The sequence below is a fragment of the Trichosurus vulpecula genome, chromosome 3 (assembly GCF_011100635.1).
Source record: "Trichosurus vulpecula isolate mTriVul1 chromosome 3, mTriVul1.pri, whole genome shotgun sequence".
Taxonomy (NCBI): Eukaryota; Metazoa; Chordata; class Mammalia; order Diprotodontia; family Phalangeridae; genus Trichosurus; species Trichosurus vulpecula.
This window is the reverse complement of record NC_050575.1, coordinates 166,893,149-166,911,409: the sequence shown is the minus strand read 5'-3', so window position 1 is coordinate 166,911,409 and position 18,261 is coordinate 166,893,149. Positions and strand designations below refer to the sequence as shown.

Genomic DNA, 18,261 nt, shown 5'->3' with positions numbered 1-18,261 from the left:
CCAGACTTTGAAATATATAGGTCTGACCTCCTAAACTCATTCTGACTATAGCTGCAGATTGAATAGCAAATTTATTCCCCAAGGGTTTAAGCACATGCTCTTTATGCAGACAATCCCCATTAAAGTCGATAGGTGTTTGGTCTGCATATGAAGAATGGTATTAAGTCTTAAATCATGCAGTTTTCATTGCTGTACATCTCTGTCACTTGTACAGTGGTAGAATGCAGAGTTAATACCAACTCCAGGTGTTCGGTAGAATTAAGTACTCAGTTGTTTATGTGTCACTTAAAATTAGGCCCCTGGCATTGATAGGTTCCTAGCAAGTCTGGACTATTGACATCACAAGTCGGTATTTTCCCATCCTTGGAAGTGAAGATAATGTCCTAGTCATCGAGTCCTACTATCTTCTCTTCTCAAGCCTTTGCTTTGGCTGCCATCTCTGAGTTGGTTTTAGGGTGCTGTATTCCTAACTCTTAACTTTTCCTAGGGAAGAGTGAGGGCTCTTGAATCATAAAATTCTTTTTCCTGCATCTGTACTGAGTATAAAAGCCAACATAAGCCACCAGATCACAATGTGGTCACTACACCATAAAGAAATACACTGCCCCTTGATACACGTCTAGGTTACAGTTAGGGAGTTTCACCCATAAATTGTGGTCCAGACCCTGGTGGGAAGAAGGAGTCCCACCTTAAGATTTCTGAGTCCAATTAGCTGCACTTCATCCTCTCTTTAGTTCAGAAAGGTTGCCTTCCATTGAGACTGTGGTAATTGTTTTCTCTTCCTCACTTTGCTTGGCTATCTCTGGAGAATGGCTGCCCAGGGAAGATATTAAAAACAGCCAAAGGCATATCTTGTCCTTCTTGGTTGAAGTCTTTACTCTGAGTGTGTGAGATGTTTGTCTTTATTAATGAGAGGCATACTTGAACTTGTTGGAATAGTAAGGTCAGGAGAATGCGGGAATGATTATTCATCTAGCCAGGAATTTCTAAAGTTAGACTCTAGCTTTTCATAGACTATTTCTCTAAGAGCTGAGCAGGAGACAGCATCAATATGTTCATACTCTTGCAAAATAGGTTTGTTGGCTTTTGTTTGTTTGTTTGGTTTTTGCTTTTGCTTTTGCCAGGCTGCAACAAGTCTTTAATCCAAACCTCAGTTACATCCCCCGATATTCATGCTTCACCCCCTATCCTCATCCAAAACAGGGCAATCACAAAAATCTCTGAATTCCTCAGAGAATATTGTAGAGACATACTTATTTTTGGTTGGGAAAACAGCTATTTAGTTGCTGTAATGGCTCTTCTCATTAAAATGCAGATCCTGATGCATATAGAGGATAGATGGAAAAATAGATCAACCGATCACGTTGTGTCGCTGTTTGAAATCCCTCGGAGGTGAACCGGAATAGTTATCTTCCCTCCCCCTTTATTTGTTAGGTATTTCCATCTAGAAGGGTCCTTAATGATGTGGCACACCCATGAAGGGGAGAATGTGGTGAAGGGAGAAGGGAAATGGATACTCTAATTTCCACCAGTGCTGAAACTAGCTATTGTGCTTCAAGTTCAGCAATCAGAAAACCAAACAAGCATTTTAACTTCGAGCAATTATGAAGGTTTTTAAATTTGACTTCCCAAAGACCAACCCCCAGGATGATAATGATCATCGCTTTGCCAAAGCCTTCATTTCTGACGGTGAATTAATATTCTCATCACTAAATGCGCACTAAAGATTCGACAATAGGCCAGCTTTTCTCTTTTGTTAAAAACTTGCAAAGAGTTGCTGAGTTGAAAGGCAAAGTAAATCTTTCTATCTGAGGAGGTAAAGCTGAATGTTATTCCTTGTTTTTAACGGCGCTGTATTGGCGAGCTGCAAGCTGTCTTAACACGGGAGAGAGACCCGTAGGGACCTCTGTGCGATTTCAGCAAGTCTTTGCATGCAGTGTGTTTGTACTAGCTGAAGATAGCGCATGACTCTCTAAATAATTTACAAGTTGATTAATAGACTCACATGGGTATAATTAGAAGAGGGAGAGACAGTGGATACAGTAACCGGTACAGTGCTTGGGGGAACAGGAGACTTTATTTTTTTAAAGAAACTTTCTAGGGTGCTGGGCGTTTGAAGATAAGTTGGGAAGAGCTCAGTGCCTCTTCTCTTTTGAAGTGGAAATAGGACAGTTTGAATCCGTCGAGTTTAATTTTTCACAAGCTTTAGGGGCCCCGCAGTGCAACTCCCTTTTTATTATTGAGAAAATTCTACATTTTTCTTTCATTTTTCTACACACACACACACACACACACACACACACACACACACACACACACAGAGAGAGAGAGGCAGTCCAAACAGTAAGTAATAAACAGATTAATTTGCTCTTTTATTAAATGTATATTTTATTCACCTCCCCGACACATGCAGAGACACATACTCTTGCCCGCCCCTGGACAGAACCCCCAATGTAAAGTTTCCTATAGGTGTATTAACATATACCCCTTTAATTTATGCATTTTAAAGAAACCCTCACCTCTGTTTGACAATGCTTTTGAAGTAGCTTCTTTTTTCAAGTCAAACTTTTGACTTTTCCACTGGGATTGCTACAAAGATTTCTTTATGGAAAATAGGTAAGAGTCTTCTTTTTTTTCAGTTGAAGAAAATCTGTGGCCAGGATAGTCAAAAGTAGCAGTATGTTTTAAATGCTGAAATTTCTGTTAATGAACCAAAGGTTAAAGTCCTTGTTTCATCAATAGGTTTATTTGGCAGGATGGTCCTTTCTGTATTCTTTTAACTGGACTGTTTCTATTGTTGCTTTACATTTTCAAATCATGATTTACTAGATATAGTACTCAAAAGATCAGGGTTGGCTGGGGGAAACTGAGGCAATGATTGAACCTTGTCTAGTTCATGAAACAACCAGCCATACTTTTGGTCCCATGAAGTGAATAATCCATGAGTATGTGGTTTTCTCCTTGTTTTAATTGGAAATGCCCTGGAAATTCTTCTTTCTTTCTCCATGGCCACAGTGGCTATGGAGAAAGAATAACATTCCAATCTATTCAGCTATGAAATTGGTCTTGACAGGCAGTAGCCTACAGAGGACTAAACACTGTCTTCTCCAGCCTGAAAGTCCCATGGCAGAGCACAAAGATGTGACACCAGGCCCTTCCTCGAGATGCCCTACAGATCTCTTTTCAGAATTCTAATTCCTGGTTTGCTTAAAACTCTCCTGGCTTCTGACAATGTCCCAGGCAGGTGATCAAATCGGTTTCTCTCCTGAAAGTGGGTTTACATCTGTGGAACTATTCAAGAATACAAAAGTGATAGTAAGATCTTGTTGAATGGAAGATGACACTGAAGATTTTATGTAGAAAATTCAGCGCAAACACACAGATTCCTAAATATACATGTATTATGATGATCCAAACTTATGGATGGGCATATTAGAAGGTAGAGGACACTATTAGGTAATTATTGCCAAATTTGTACAGCATTAAAGCTACAAAAGAAAGGGAAGGGGGAAATGGGTAATTATCAATGTTTCTTTAAACATTTGGAATTTGTGATTGTGACCAAAGTAACTTATAATATCCAAAATTTTGAGTCTGAATTATCTAGGCTGGACATTTATACAACCTAACTTCACTATTGCTAGTCTCAGAGTATAGTAAATGAGAGCTAAGGGCAGCCAGATGGTCCAGTGGATAGAGCATTGGGCTTGGAATAAGGAAGATTTTTTTCATGAGTTCAAATCTGGCCTTAGACACTTATTAGACGTGTGACCCTGGGCAAGTCACTTAACCCTGCTTGCCTCAGTTCTTCATCTGTAAAGTGAGCTGGAGAAGGAAATGGCAAATCACTCCAGTATCTTTGCTAAAAAAAAAAAACCCAAACAGGGTCACAAAGAATCAGACACACTGAAACCAGCCAACAACAACAAATAAGAACTACTAGCCTCCCCAGCATTGAAGGCAAAAAGGAGAACTTGCCACTTTTATATGCCATATTATCTGGTCTGACATCTCCAGGAGCTAGAAAACTATCGTGGTTCAGGGTTATGTGGATGGAGATGGTGTATGTGGAAAAAGGAGAGCCATAAGGAATCGGGATTGGATCTCTTATTTCATTAATGTAGAGATTTCCCACATGAGCAAACTCCTTCTACCTGCATTGGTACCAGCCTTTTCTGTAACCTACAGTTTTAGAGAGCTGCCTAGAGCTCTGAGAGGTTAAATGACTTGACCAGGATCACACAGCTAGTATGTGTCAGAGGTAGAACTTGAACCCAGGTCTTTTGGCCTTGGGGATCACTCTCTCTCCCACTAATCCAATTCCTTCCCTCTACTTTCACTTCCCATCTCAAGCCTTGGCTGTATGCAATGCAACATCTTACTCCATCCACAAAAGCTCGTCAGTAGGAATTCAGGTGAACCAACCTTTCCTCTAAACCAGGCCCTTGAGTATGCTTATAGAGACCCCTTTTAGCTCTAAATCTACAAGTCCTTAATCTTCCTGTCACAGACTAACAAAAAGACCACTTGCAGAATGTCTGGAGGGTGGGAAGGAGACATTGAAACTAGGTCGCTGGCCTCAGCATTTTCTTGAGGGAATATATGGATTCCTCCATCTATGTATATGAACTTGAGGCCTTTTTACTTGTTGGTATTAATGTCATTAATGTTGGTATTAATTAATAATTCTTGTATTACCTCTTTCCCTCTCTTTCCTCCTCTTCCCTCTGATCTCAGGTGACTTGTTTCTACAGCTCCCTCCCTCATCCTCCCCCAAATCAAAGGAAAGTCTGCTTGCATGCTTTACATTTATTTAGGATAGGTTTACAAGTCATCCATTTTACATCACTGTGGGAGCACCCATATGAATTTGTTAGTCTCAAATAGCTACTTTTAAATGGCAACCAAAATGAAACCCAAAGCTGGAGGCCTTCTTAGTTCTGGGTGCTGTCCTGGTTGGAGCTTGAAGTTTTTCTCCCACTTAACCTTGTAGAGATGTTAGTTGGGCAGTTACTTGAAGTGCCCCCACAGCCCTTTCCCCATCTGCAGTGAGAAATATTTGAACTTGTGCTTCTGGAGAGGTTCAAGCCAATTTCTTTTTTAATTTGCCACCGTACCTTTCCAGTAGACTTGAAACTTATACAGCTGTAATATTTTTTAGAATTTTACATTTGGGACTAGATCAAATAAAAAATTCAGTTCATCTTGCTTACATCTGACCTATGTTCCTCCTAAGTTACTCTGTGTACTGGAGATTAAATCAGGCTTCATTTAATGATGTTAAATGGGATGAAAAGATCCAAACTTGCATTTTACAAATTCTTCAGCAGTTCAGTGATTTCATTGAAAATATCATCCTCATCCCACAGCATTTGAAGGACAATGTTCCTAAATAAAAATGAACCTCATTTATGTTGACAAAATGCAAAACAGAAAAACAGCAACCAAAAAGATATCAATTATTCAGTCCAAATGGAAAAAAAGTCCCTGGCAGAGATCCCAGGACCTTATCTGCTATGCTAGGAAGGATTCCACAAGGCCTGGGGGTCTTGACTCTAGGACTAGATTTCTTTGGCTTTGTCTAAGCCTTTTGCCTTGGCAGCATTAGCAATGAGAGGAGGCATGAGATTTCCTAAGTTTGGGCATTTGGAAGGACTGGCCTTTCTTTATTGAAAGCATGTTCATGGAGTCATTAAATGTACTTTTAATTGTTCAAGGGCAATATATTTCTGTAAATGGAAAAAATATATACCCAAGAAATTCTCATCTTGATTCTGTCTTCCCTAGAGAAGGATTTCTTAAATTGTTTGATTTTTGTTAAACTGTTAAGCAGCGTGAGTTTCTGTTACCTATGGCCTGAGTTTATCAGAAAGTCAGGTTAGTTTCTTTGGAGAAATTTCAGGGTGTAACCAAGGCAGACCGTGGAGGGTAAAGAATGCCTTCCATTATTCCCTGGCCCTCCTAGACCTAGGATCCTATGTGAATCCATTCTCTATGCATTTCTGAGTAGGCTGTTGGGGGCATGCAGGATATACCTTTGGCCAGCAGGTGGCAGTAAATAATAAACAAACAGTGGAAAGACCAGGCAATGGCAGGGCTGCTAATCCCCCTTGCCTGTCTGTTAGAGCTATATAGGTGCTTGGAAAGACAGTCATGATTTCCAGTTACATCCGGGAAGAAGGCAGGTGTGCACTGGCAGCTGTCAGGAACTGATGCCATGCTATGTGCACTCACAGTCTTTAAGAAATAAGGAAGGATTAGGTTTCCTTGAATTACTTAGATGGTAATAGCAGGTGCCACCTAAAAGGGACCAAGCTCATATCTCTGAGCAAAGCCTGGGTGCTTTCTAGAGCTCCCTTTTCTCACTTTTAAGAAGCACCAGTTGGTTTGGGGTATAAAGAGAAGACCCTACCACTACCATCTTTGACATCCTCGTATCCCATCCCTTCTCGAAAGATCTTGCCAAGAATGGTAACCTGTCCAACTAGCTGCCTGAAGAGGACAGTATTCCCCAATTCAGGGTTATTAGTGAGGTATTGGGGGGACACTCAGAGCATATAGATTAGGTCTTTTAAGAAAAAACAGTTTATTTTTTAATACTATGATCACTTCTCAGGGATTATTCCCTCCCCCCCACCCCCACCCCACCCTAGCAACAACAACAACAACAGAATTCTCCCTTGTAGCAACTGAGCACAATGAAACAAAGAGGAATAGACTTACTGAGTGTGTCTGAAAATTTGTGCCTTATTCTATCCCTAAAATCTAACATGCTTTGCTTCATACCATCAGTCCTCCAAAATCACACTGGGTCACTGCATCGATCAAAGTCCTGAAGTCTTTCAGTGGAGCTTTCCCTGACACCATCATGCTCCTTTTATTTTTTGCTTGGCTCACACTTCCTAAGTTCCGAATTCTTCCGGTGTGTCATTTCTTACATGACAATACACCACATGTTCATGTACAAGTTTGTTCGTCCATTCCCTAACTGATAAACACCTGCATTTCCTCTAGTGCTTGGCTCCTACAACAAAGTGCTGCCATAAATGTTTTTGTATATAGGACTCTCCCTTTGTTTTTAGCCTCTTTGTTGCTAATGACTAGCAGTAGTACATTGGTTGTTTCATCTCCTTGTCATTGGGTAGGTGGGGGAGGAACATGTTTAAGTATTTGAGGGGCTGTCACATGGAGTAAAGGATTAGACTTTTTGTTTGCTACCACAGGGCAGAAGCAAGAGCAGTGGATGGACATTGCACAGAAGTTAGTTTAGCAGAATGGTGTGCCCTGGGAGGTGGTGGATTCCCGTTCCTTAGAGGTCTTCAAGCAGAGGTTGGAAGACCACTTGTTGGCTATGTTACAATGGTGTTTGGGTTGGACTAGATGGCCTTTGAGGTCCTTTCCAACTCTCAAATCCTGTGATTCCTCCCTTACCCCAACCAACACCTATAGCTTTAACTTTATAAAAATGAAATTGAGGCAGCCTTTAAGGGAACAAGAAGTCTCAAAAATGAAATTTGGAAAAAAAGGATTTTAGGAGAGGGTGGCACAGTTTTATCAGAATTGTTGGATGGGAGCAGCCAGCAGAGTCATGGGCTAATTGTTTGTTGAATTGAATTACTCTTAAGTTCATATAGGCCCCAGGTTTGTTATAATACCAAATGACTGTTTTCTGGAGTCACTGCCCAGCCAGAGGGAAAATTGGGGGTGGGTAGGGTGTTAGAAGGGAGAGGAGAAGGTAGTGTCCAGGAAGAGAAATGGTAATTTTGCCCAGATTCCTATACCTTGGGGATTTCACTTCCCCCTTTCTGTAACATTCCTTCAGATCTCAGGTCACTTCCAGCTCTAATGTTTAATTATTCTGCATCTAGAGGACACTTGTTTGTGGGGGGTGGTGGTGGTAGTTATAGACAGTGCAACAAATGGCAGCATGGTGAAATGTAAAGCCCACAGGTTGGGACTGCAGAAACCTGTGTCACTTTCGGAAGATCATTCCCCTTCTCTGGGTATCAGGATCTTTATACATAAAGTTAGAGGGTTGGATGAGATGGTTTCTAAGATGATTCCATTCTCCCATTCTGTGATGTGGCATAAAATCCATCTGGCATGTGGGGGCCATCCTAACCAATGACTTCTAGCTGATCATGCGTTATTTGGGGGGAACTCAGTATTTAGTCATAGACTTACTCTAGGCTGGATGGCATGCCTTTAGGACTCAGCCTCTCTGATGATAAACTGATTAAGCCACTATTTAAATCAGTAACCAAGTTCATTAGGGAACAAGTGAATTGAAGTTTTAACTACTCTGGCGTCATTGTGAAGATTCAGGTCTTTCATGGAAGATCTTGAGCAAGCAAGTGAAGTTATGCAGTGTGGCCTCCTAAAATAATAGGACATTCACATCTTGCACTTTGCTAAATTTAGGGTTGACAGGACATTCCGGGGAGGTAGCCCTTAGCAGCAGCTAGTACTCAGGGTAAGATGTTAACTGTCAAGCACTGAAATCAAGCCTTAGGCATCTGAATTAATGGTGAAAGACTTTAGACCCAAGCTGAAAAATCTCTATCTGAGAGGAGGAGAAAGGCTAAATGGGCAGTATTGTCGAGGGGACTTTAAACTTTTGGCAGAACACAACAGCAGAGATCCTTTCCGAAAAGTACATTTGTGCTGAACTGGCCAGCCAGATAGGGCAAGGTGGAAGAAATGAGTCGATAGCCTTCACAGGGAAAAAAAGAGTTAGTTTTTTTTAAAAGAGAGAGAGACTAAAAGAGAATAAAGGAACATTAACTGGAGATAGGAGAGGAAATAGATTTTTTTGGTCAGTTTAGCTAAATGCGTGGTCTTCTCTAGGGCCGTATCCTGGGACCTCACATGTTTCAGGGAATCTTTCTGGAAGGTGAGAAGAAAAGCTCATTTGGCAAGAGTTTTTCCTTCCTCAGATGAGGCAGTTCAAGTCAGTGCACCCAGAGTCATCTATAATTTGCTTTAGCCTCTAGCAATATCTCCCACCCCTCTTCACCTCAACCCAGATAAGTGCCACAGAAGTGCTCTATGGGGGAGCTCCCTAATGTTGTGTGAGAAAAATGTTAAACAGGAATTGCTTTGGCTTTGCTCTTGTAATTCACCTAGCTCATCAGTTCATACCACAATTTTTGGAGATCTTTAAGAATAGAGTAACAATCCACCTGTCAAGTGCTCTTTGGTGATGCACAGGGTTGGAGGATCTCTGCCCAAGAGCCTTAGCAAATACCCAGGGGTGGGGCGGGTGGGGTTTGCTTCAGTGTCAGAGTCAAATAGACCATATGGTTCAACCTGCAACTGAACACTGAATAGACACAGATAAGGGAAGTGTGTATGTTGGGGGAATGAGATTAAGAAGAACAGAACCATTTCTGCTCGGGTAAATAAGCTATAGCACTCCTTTATCTATTGTGTGGTTCAGTCATTTCAGTCAGGTCTGACTCTTTGTGACCCCATTTGGGGTTTTCTTGGTAAAGATACAGAAGTTGTTTGCCGTTTCCTTCTCCAGCTCATTTTACAGATGAGGAAACTGAGGCAAACAGGATTAAGTGACTTTCCTAGGGTCACACAGCTAGTAAGTGTCAGAGGCCAGGTTTGAACTCAGGCCTTCCTGACTTTAGGTCCAACACTCTATCCACTGCACTACCTAACTGCCTTCTTCTATCTATAGGCAAAGGCTAGTATGAACTCCCTAGAGCCCCACTCCAAGGCCTGAGATTTCATAACCAGATTTGCCACCCAGTGCATATGATTTTGACATTTTATTCGATCTTAATAACCTACATTTTCACAGTGATTTCAGGTTTACAAAGCATTTTCATCACAACAACCCTATGAGATACACTAGAGAGTACAAATTGATTGATATAAATTGATATATACTTCAATGGATCTATGATTTCATCAATGTGGGCTCTCCCTCCAATGGTATAGGTCACAACCCATGCATATGTTTTTCATCCCCTGGGGTTCTTGTTTATGTTCTTTTCTAAACCCTGAACTCTGGCTTCTTCCAATATTCTGGGAACTTTCATTGAGGTTTCTTCACAAGACAGAGAAACCAACTCAGCACCCAGGCTGCTGGCTTGTCATCCTGTTCTCTTGCTCTGTCCACCACCGTCATCCTAGCCCACCTCCTTTTCCAGCCATCTTAGTCATGAACTCTTTAACACCAGTCCTCGAATGCCACGGATAATATGTTGCAACCTCTTTCCCTTCATAATGTGTCTAGTTAGATGGCAGCCTTTGGGTGACCTGCAGTTTTAATTCTTCATAGACTGTGCTACAAATGGGCCTTCCATTATCATATTTATTTGGGATCTGAGGCACAATATGATAGTACACAAACACAGTGATGGCCCATTAGTGTCAATTTCTTTCATTCCATAGATGTGAAGATTAATGAGATTGGGAAAGGTGTGGTGATAGCATCAAATCCATCCTTCCACTGAGACACCACGTATTTGCTACGTAGCATCTGCTACCTCTCATGTGTTATGCATCTAGAGTATTTTACCTTGATTTGCTGAGTTTCTAGCCATCTTTTTAAGCTCACTTCACATGCTTCCTCTTCCATGAGGTACTCCCCAGTTGGTGACAGCTTTTGCCCTCAGTTGGCATAGTGTTTGGTTTTGTGCCACAGTGATGCACTTCTTAACTATCATTGCATACTACACTAAATGTATAAGGAAGGGAAAGGAAAAAGCACTGAGTGGCTGTGTTGTGCCAGGTACTATGCTAAGCCTTTTACAGATATGATTGTATTTAATAAGAATAACAACAGCTAATCTTTATATAGCGCTTACTATGTGCCAGGCACGGTACTAAGTGCTGAACAATTATTATCTTGTTTGATCCTCATAATAGTCTTGGGAGGTAGGGGGCTGTTATTATTGTCTCCATTTTACAGATGTGGAAACTGAGGTAGACAGAGGTAAAATGACTTCCCCAGGATCACACAGCTAGTAAGTATCTGAGGCCAGGTTTGAATTCAGGTCTTCCTGACTCCAGGCCCAACACTCTATTTACTGTGTCACTCAGGTGCCTCCAACAGTAAGTGATTTATCCTTCCTACTGCTCTATGAACTCCATGAAATCAGAGACAGTGTCTTACCTAAACCTTGTATTCTCTCCCGGTGCCCAGTGCAGGAGTCACTTTTAAAATGCTTGTTGATTGATGGAATGAGTGAATCCAAAAAGTTGGCATAAGGTAGGATATCTATGTGAAAGGGGCATTAGTGAGGGACAGTCTTGTGTAGGGTAAAAAGCAAGTAACGGAGAAATAGGAGATATTGGTTCTAGTACCAGTTCTTCCACAACTAGTTATGTGCTTCTAGGAAAATCAATTTTTTTTTCTGTTCTCATCTGTGTAAAATGAGGGGATTGAACCACGTGATTTCTTAAGGGCTCTAATCTCCTAACATAACTTTTTTCATTGTTTTCTTATTTTTATTCTCACAAGATTTTACTATGTTGTTGCCTGAAGAGTACCTCTTAGTGATCTGGCCCACAAAGACATGGAAATCTGAAAAGTATTTTGAACTTCATTTATAGTTTTCAAAAAAGTTGACTCAATGGTAGCTCCAGATAGGCTTGAACCTGATGATTTCTCAGGTCCCCCTGCCAGCTAAGACGTATGTATTCTAGGATTCTGCAGTTCAGTGATTCCATTCTAACACAATAAATGAGGAGAATTTGAAAAGGAAGGAAGGAAGGAACGAACGAATGAATGAACGAATGAACGAAGGAATGAAGGACAAAAGGAGCGAAGGACTGAAGGAACGAAGGAAGCATTACATTTAATATAGTTCTCCCCCTAGGAAAGACAGTTGTCACCATTGTATTTGGAAGAGCATTTTCACCTATATTTGAGATCATCTTTAAAGTCCATTCTTACCTGCTTCTTTGTAATAGTTATAAAAATGTCAGACCTTAGAGACTCTTGAATCTAATACCTCATTTTAAACATGAGGAAGGAAACAGAGACAAGACTGGTCTAAGATTCATATAGTTAGTTGTTTGCAGAGCTGGTGTTAAAACTAAATTCAATTTCATATTTAGAAGAGTATGAAAGTCTTCTAAATTTGGAAGAAATAAAATGGTAGGGGTTCAGTGAGGGGGGAGAGGACAAGGGAGGGATTAGGACAAGGGAGGGATTTTTAGAGGGGAGAATGAGGGAATAGGTAAAGGGTGTTTAGATCAATGGGAATGGGAGGATAGGGGAAGGATCTTTGGAGGGGGGAAGGTATGTAATAGGAGGGCAGGCATGTAATAGGAGGGCAGGGTGGTTGGTGGAGGAGAGGGGTAGGCAAGTAATAGGAGGGCGAAGTAGTGGGTAGAAATAAAGTAGAGGAGGCAGGAGGGATAGGAAACGAGATATGTACAGACATAGAAGCAAAGATCAGGAGTAGAGTATATGTGGGAAAGTATATATCTATATATGCATGTGTATGTATAAGTGTATGTATGTATATACCTGTATGTGTATGTATATATCGAGAAACATATCTAAACTATATTGTAGCCTTCTGGGGGGGATTGAGGGGAAGGAAAAAAAGAACAAAGTTAAAAAGTGCACAGCAGAGAACTAAAGAAAACACAAGGAAGCAAAGAAAAGATGGACAATTCTCAACACATGGTGTATTATTTATCATACAGGCTTTCTTGAAATGAAAATTTATTGTTACATATTTTGAATCCTCTCTTATGTTCTGCTATGCACATGACATGCTTTTTTCTTTCTTACTTTGTATTTAAGTTTCAATATTTAAGTTTACAATATGTTTTTGAAAAAAAATTTAAAAAAAACCCTAAATTCAATTTTCAATAAGCATTTGGTAAATGCCATCTGTATACTGAAAACTTGACTGATCACTAGAGATAAAAAGATAATAATGAAAGTTCTTGTGTTCATGGACCTTATATTCTACTGAGGGAAACAAGATGTCCACAGACATTTCAATTAAAAAAAAACTATACAAAGTATTGGACCTGATTGGCAGGTCCTCTTTCAACTATAATATCAGGCTTCTTTCCTTTCACAGTCCTCTTGGAACATTGTGAATTCTTCGTTTTTAAAGTGAATGAAAGGAGATATCAAGTCCTAAAAATCTGTTAGTAATTAGCATTCAATTTTTGTGGATTAGCACTAGGTTTAGGCTCTTTACAGAATTTATATGTAAACTCCTTGAGTGCTGAACTGGGACTTCGGTGTTTCCCTGTGTATCCAAAGCACCAGTACATCTCCTGGTGCATAGAACTGAACTCAATTTAGTCGTGGACCTAGTTCTTTCTAGCCTTTAAAGAACCTCCATTATGATGATGGCTATATTTAGATCAAGCAGTTGGTGACTCAATGGGTAGAGCACTGGGCTGGAAATCAGGAAGACTCATCTTCTTGAGTTCAAATCTAGCCTCAGACACTAGCAGTGTGTCCCTGAGTAAGTCATTTAACCTTGTTTGCCTAATCTGTAACCCAGTTTCCTCATCTGTAAAATGAACTGGAGAAAGAAATGGCAAACCAGTCCAGCATCTTTGCTAAGAAGACCCCAAATGGGGTCAGGAAGAGGTGGACATGACTGAAAAATGACAGAACAACAACATATTTAAATCAGTACTACGAATGAAGTATGTTGCATCTTAAAACAAAGAGAACTTCTCTCAGTACAATTAGTGAGGGTCATGTCAAATTTGCTGTCTCAGTATTTCTTTTTTTTTCTTTTTAAGTTAATTAATTCATTTTTAATTTACAAGATTCAGTTCAACAAGCTTTTGAGTTCCAAATTTTCTCCCCCTCCTTCTCCTCCTCCCTCCTCCCCCAGGATGGAATGCAATCTGATCTAGGTTCTACATATACCTTCACATTAAACATATTTTCATATTAGTCATGTTGTAAAGAACAAATGAATGAACCATGAGAAAGAAGAAACAAAGCGAAAGAGAGAGAGAGACAGAGAGAGACAGAGACAGAGACAGAGACAGAGAGAGCACAAATAGTGTGCTTAAATCTGCATTCAGATTCTGTAATTCTCTGGATGTGGATAGCTTTTTCCAATATGAGTCTTTTGGAGTTGTCTTAGAACCTTGCATTGCTGAGAGGAGCCAAGTCTATCAAAGTTAGTCATCACTGATACAATATGTCTGTAATTGTGTGCAATGTTCTCCTGGTTCTGCTCCCCTCACTCAGCATCAGTTCATGTAAGTCTTTCCAGGTTATTCTGAAGTCCACCTGCTCATCATTTCTTGTAGCACAGTAGTATTCCATTACATTCATATGCTACTGTCTCAGTATTTCTTGCATACATCCCCTTTTTTCTCTTCCTGTTGTCACTTATATCTCAATCTCCAGGCCTCCTTGCCTCCAATCTAGCCTTTCTCAGAGCCATCCTACATATAGTTGACAGCTTAATCTTTCTAGTGCGTAGCTCTGATTCCATTACTCCCATGCTTATAAACCTTTGGTGGCTCCCCATTGATTACTGGATTAGAGCTAGATGCTTATGCCTTATTTTACAGTGGAGGAAACTAAGGCCCAGACAAGGAGAGAATCCCACAGGTAGTATGTGGCAGATCTGGAACTTAAATCCAGGTCTTCCATCCAGATGCAGGGCTCTTTCTGCTACCTCTGTCCTGAAAAAAATGTACAGATTCCTTAGCCTGACATTCAAGAACCTCCATAATCTGGCTCCAACCTACCTTTCCACCTTTATCTCAGGCTAATTCTGTTTCTGGCAAATAAATTATTCATTGTTCTACAAATATTTCCCAAACCTTCCCATTTCTGTGCCTTTCTTTAGTGTTCCCTATGTTTGTAATGTCTTTTTCCCAGCTCCACCTATTAAAATAACAACCAGCATTCAGGCCCAGCTCAAAGTATGTGAGCATTTTTTTTGGCCGATGCCTTTTGTTTTTATATCACATGCATTTCCAAATATATCCTTTCCTCCTCTCCTTTATCCATCAAACCTTCCTTTATAATAGAAATTTAAAAGAAACCACAATTCAACCAGCCTCAACCATGTCTGAAAGTATAAGCAATATTTTCCATCCATAGTTCCCTAGTCTACAAGAAAGGGAGGGTGGTACCCCTCCCCAGCCGTTCTCTGGTCAAAGCTTGGTCATTGTCATTACAAAACATTCAGTTTTGTTTTTATTGTTCTTTCTGTTTACAATGTTGTAAGTCCTTGATAAGCACTTACTTTTGAGTCTCTTTTATCTGTAGGATTGTATTAGGGAAGCTATGCATCTCTAAAGAAGGTGTGAAGCAGTCAGTTATAATAACCATATAGGAAACTATCTTCTCTTGAGAACTAATTTCACAGCAAACAATGGTAATATTTACCAATCATCTCTGAAAAATGAGTGCAAATTGCAGGGAATGCAGTGCAAATTGCTGGAACTCAGAACATCACCCACATAGGATATTTAATGAGTCTGGGGGAGAAGGTATAAATTTCAGGAAAATGTCAGTTGTGTCAATGTAAATAAGAGGTTTCAGTGTAATATTTCATTTTCTATATACATTTCCTGTAGTCTTCGGTTATCCTTGAACATTGAATCTTGAGAAATAGTTGGTTCTAAATGTGAATCAGAAAAGAATGTGAGGTGAAGACTAGAGAAAAGCAAGTTATAAGAGATCATAGATTGACAAATAACACTTATATTGGAAACTGAGGTGGGTCATCCTGTGTGATGTGTCCCTTTAGAGGAAACCTACAGTGACTGGCCAATGCAACCTGACACACCTGAAACTGGGGCCAACTTGTTGTTAAATAGTTTTATGCCAGTTCGAGGGATCTATCCCCCACCTAGCTGAAAAACAGAAAGCTTGCTGACACATAGTCTCATTTGTGGGCTTGCTGCAGAATTCCCTTGTGCTTCTCTGAATACCACTCACTGAATGCGTCGGGAGGATTTTCACAGTATGGCTTCATAGACCTCCAAGGGGAGGATGGACAAAGCTCACACTCAATGTTCCTAGTGTTCTGTGATTCATTTCTCCAACCCACCCTCACCCTTCTTCTTGTGTCTCCCGCATCCTCACCTGGGTTTGCATCTGGTTCTTTGTGTGCATCAGTATGCCGAGATTCTGGTTTTAGGCATATGCCTTTGAATTGAATGCTTGCGTTTCTGATTATGAAAACGATTGTTGTCTCTAGATGCTAAATTCATCCTGCTTCCGTGAATGCTTAGAATTATTAGAGACATATTAGTATATTAGTAGTGTGAAAATACAGTGTGGTATAAAGAAAAAAAAAACACTGGACTTAGAGGATTTGGCTTCACATGCCTTCTCCACTACTTATTAGCTGTGTGACCCCTAGCAAGTTGTTTGGCTCTCGCTCTCTCTGTCTCTGTCTCTGTCATTCTCTGTCTCTGTCTCTCTGTCTCTCTCTCTCTGTCTCTCTTTCTCTGTGTCTCTCTCTCTGTGTGTCTCTCTCTGTCATTCTCTGTCTCTGTCTCTCTGACCCTGTCTCTGTCTCTCTCTCTCCCTCCCTCCCTGTCACAGTTTCTTAATCAGTAAAATGGGGATAATAATAACACCTACTTCATAGGGTTGTTTTGAGCATTAGATGAAATTATATATACATATGTATATACATTATATATATATATATAATATTTTGCTTTATAAACCTGTAAGTATTATATAAATCTTGGCTACTATTATTGTGGTTACTATTGATGCTTAAGCTCTCAGGTTCAGTTTCTCCATCTGTAACTTGAGAGGCAGTATGTTGTAGTGGTTACAGAGCTGACCTCTGGGTAGGAAGAAGACCTGGCTTCAAATCCTGCCTGTGAGACATGCTGGCTATGACACTAATTTCACTTAAGTGAAGATCAATCATCAATATGGTGAAATAATACTTCAGGCTTTTAAGCATGTGACATTGTTAGAAACATGCTTAGTCTCGGAATAAACAATATTAATTGGAAGGCCAGGGAGGTTTTAGTTATATCTTATGTTTATTCCTCCTGAATAAATGGGTACATTCCCTGAACAGAATACAGGAGAAAGTATAATGGACTCAGACAAATGCCAGTCCTTTTATTGGTTCCTAATTCGAATCTTCCTCCTGTCTCTTCATTGGCCTGGTGCAACCCCCCGAACTGCCCCCATCATGTCTCCTTCAAACAACTCCTTAAGCATGCGTACAAGCCTCTAACCTTTCACCTGACCAGAAGCCTAGTCTCTGCTAGATCACAGCTCTGATTAGAACTGATTCTAATCAGTCACCCGACTTACATTGTGCTAACACTGGGGGAGGAGGGAGATACTTTCAACTCTGTGGAAACAAAACTGTTTCCACCATTTCTTGCAACACCATACTAGACAGTATAATCTTTGTCTTTAAATTAGGAAGGAAGCTATTGCCCTTCCCCTGATTTTTCTCTAATTAAAAGTATGGTAAACATTTACATGATTGTGCACTGTGCATCATGGTGCCATACTGGAAATTACTATTTTTAATTTTCAGTTGCAAATTTTCTCCCTCTTTCTACCTCCTCTTCCACTCTTTGAAAAGACAAGAAATAAGATACCCATTATACATATGAAGTCATGTAAAACATTTCCATATTATTCATGTTCCCCCCGAAAGCAAGAAAAATAAAGAGAAGGAAAAAATATGTTTCACTCTTTATCAGTCCTCTGTCTGGACGTGAATAGCATTTTACCTCATCAGTCCTTTGGAGTTGTGGTAGATCATTATATTGACCAGTTGCTAAGTCTTTGACAGTTGATTTTTCTTTACACTATTGCTATTACTATGTAGATTGTTCTCCTGATTTTGCTCACTTCCCTTTCCATCAGTTCATGTAAATCTTCCCAGGTCTTTCTGAAACCATCTCCTTCATCATTTCTTACAACACAATAGTTAGTATTCCATTACATTCATATATCACAACTTGTTCAGCCCTTCCCCAATTGATGAACATCCCTTCAGTTTCTAATTCTTTGCCAACACAAAAAGAGCTGCTATAAATATTTCTGTATATATAGCTCTTTTTACTTTTTCTTTAGTCTCCTTGGGGTATAGATCTACGTACTGCAAATGATTGTAAGTCTTTTAAAAATGGAAGACATGTATTCTTACCTTGAAGGAGGTGTATAAACAAACCAAACACACTGGAAGGAATTTGAAAACCACTACAAAGCAAAACAGAGAGTTGAAAATGCCATGAATCAATCAATATATCTAAATATGAATCTAAACTTGAAGTACCCTGAGGGAAAAACAAAGC

At 40.0% G+C, this 18,261-nt stretch overlaps 1 protein-coding gene across 1 annotated transcript in view; it reads left to right on the top strand.

Moving 5' to 3' along the window:
• The window catches only part of AK8 (adenylate kinase 8), a 154,079-nt gene that overhangs the window by 81,108 nt on the left and 54,710 nt on the right, over window positions 1–18,261 (top strand). The window lies entirely within an intron of this gene.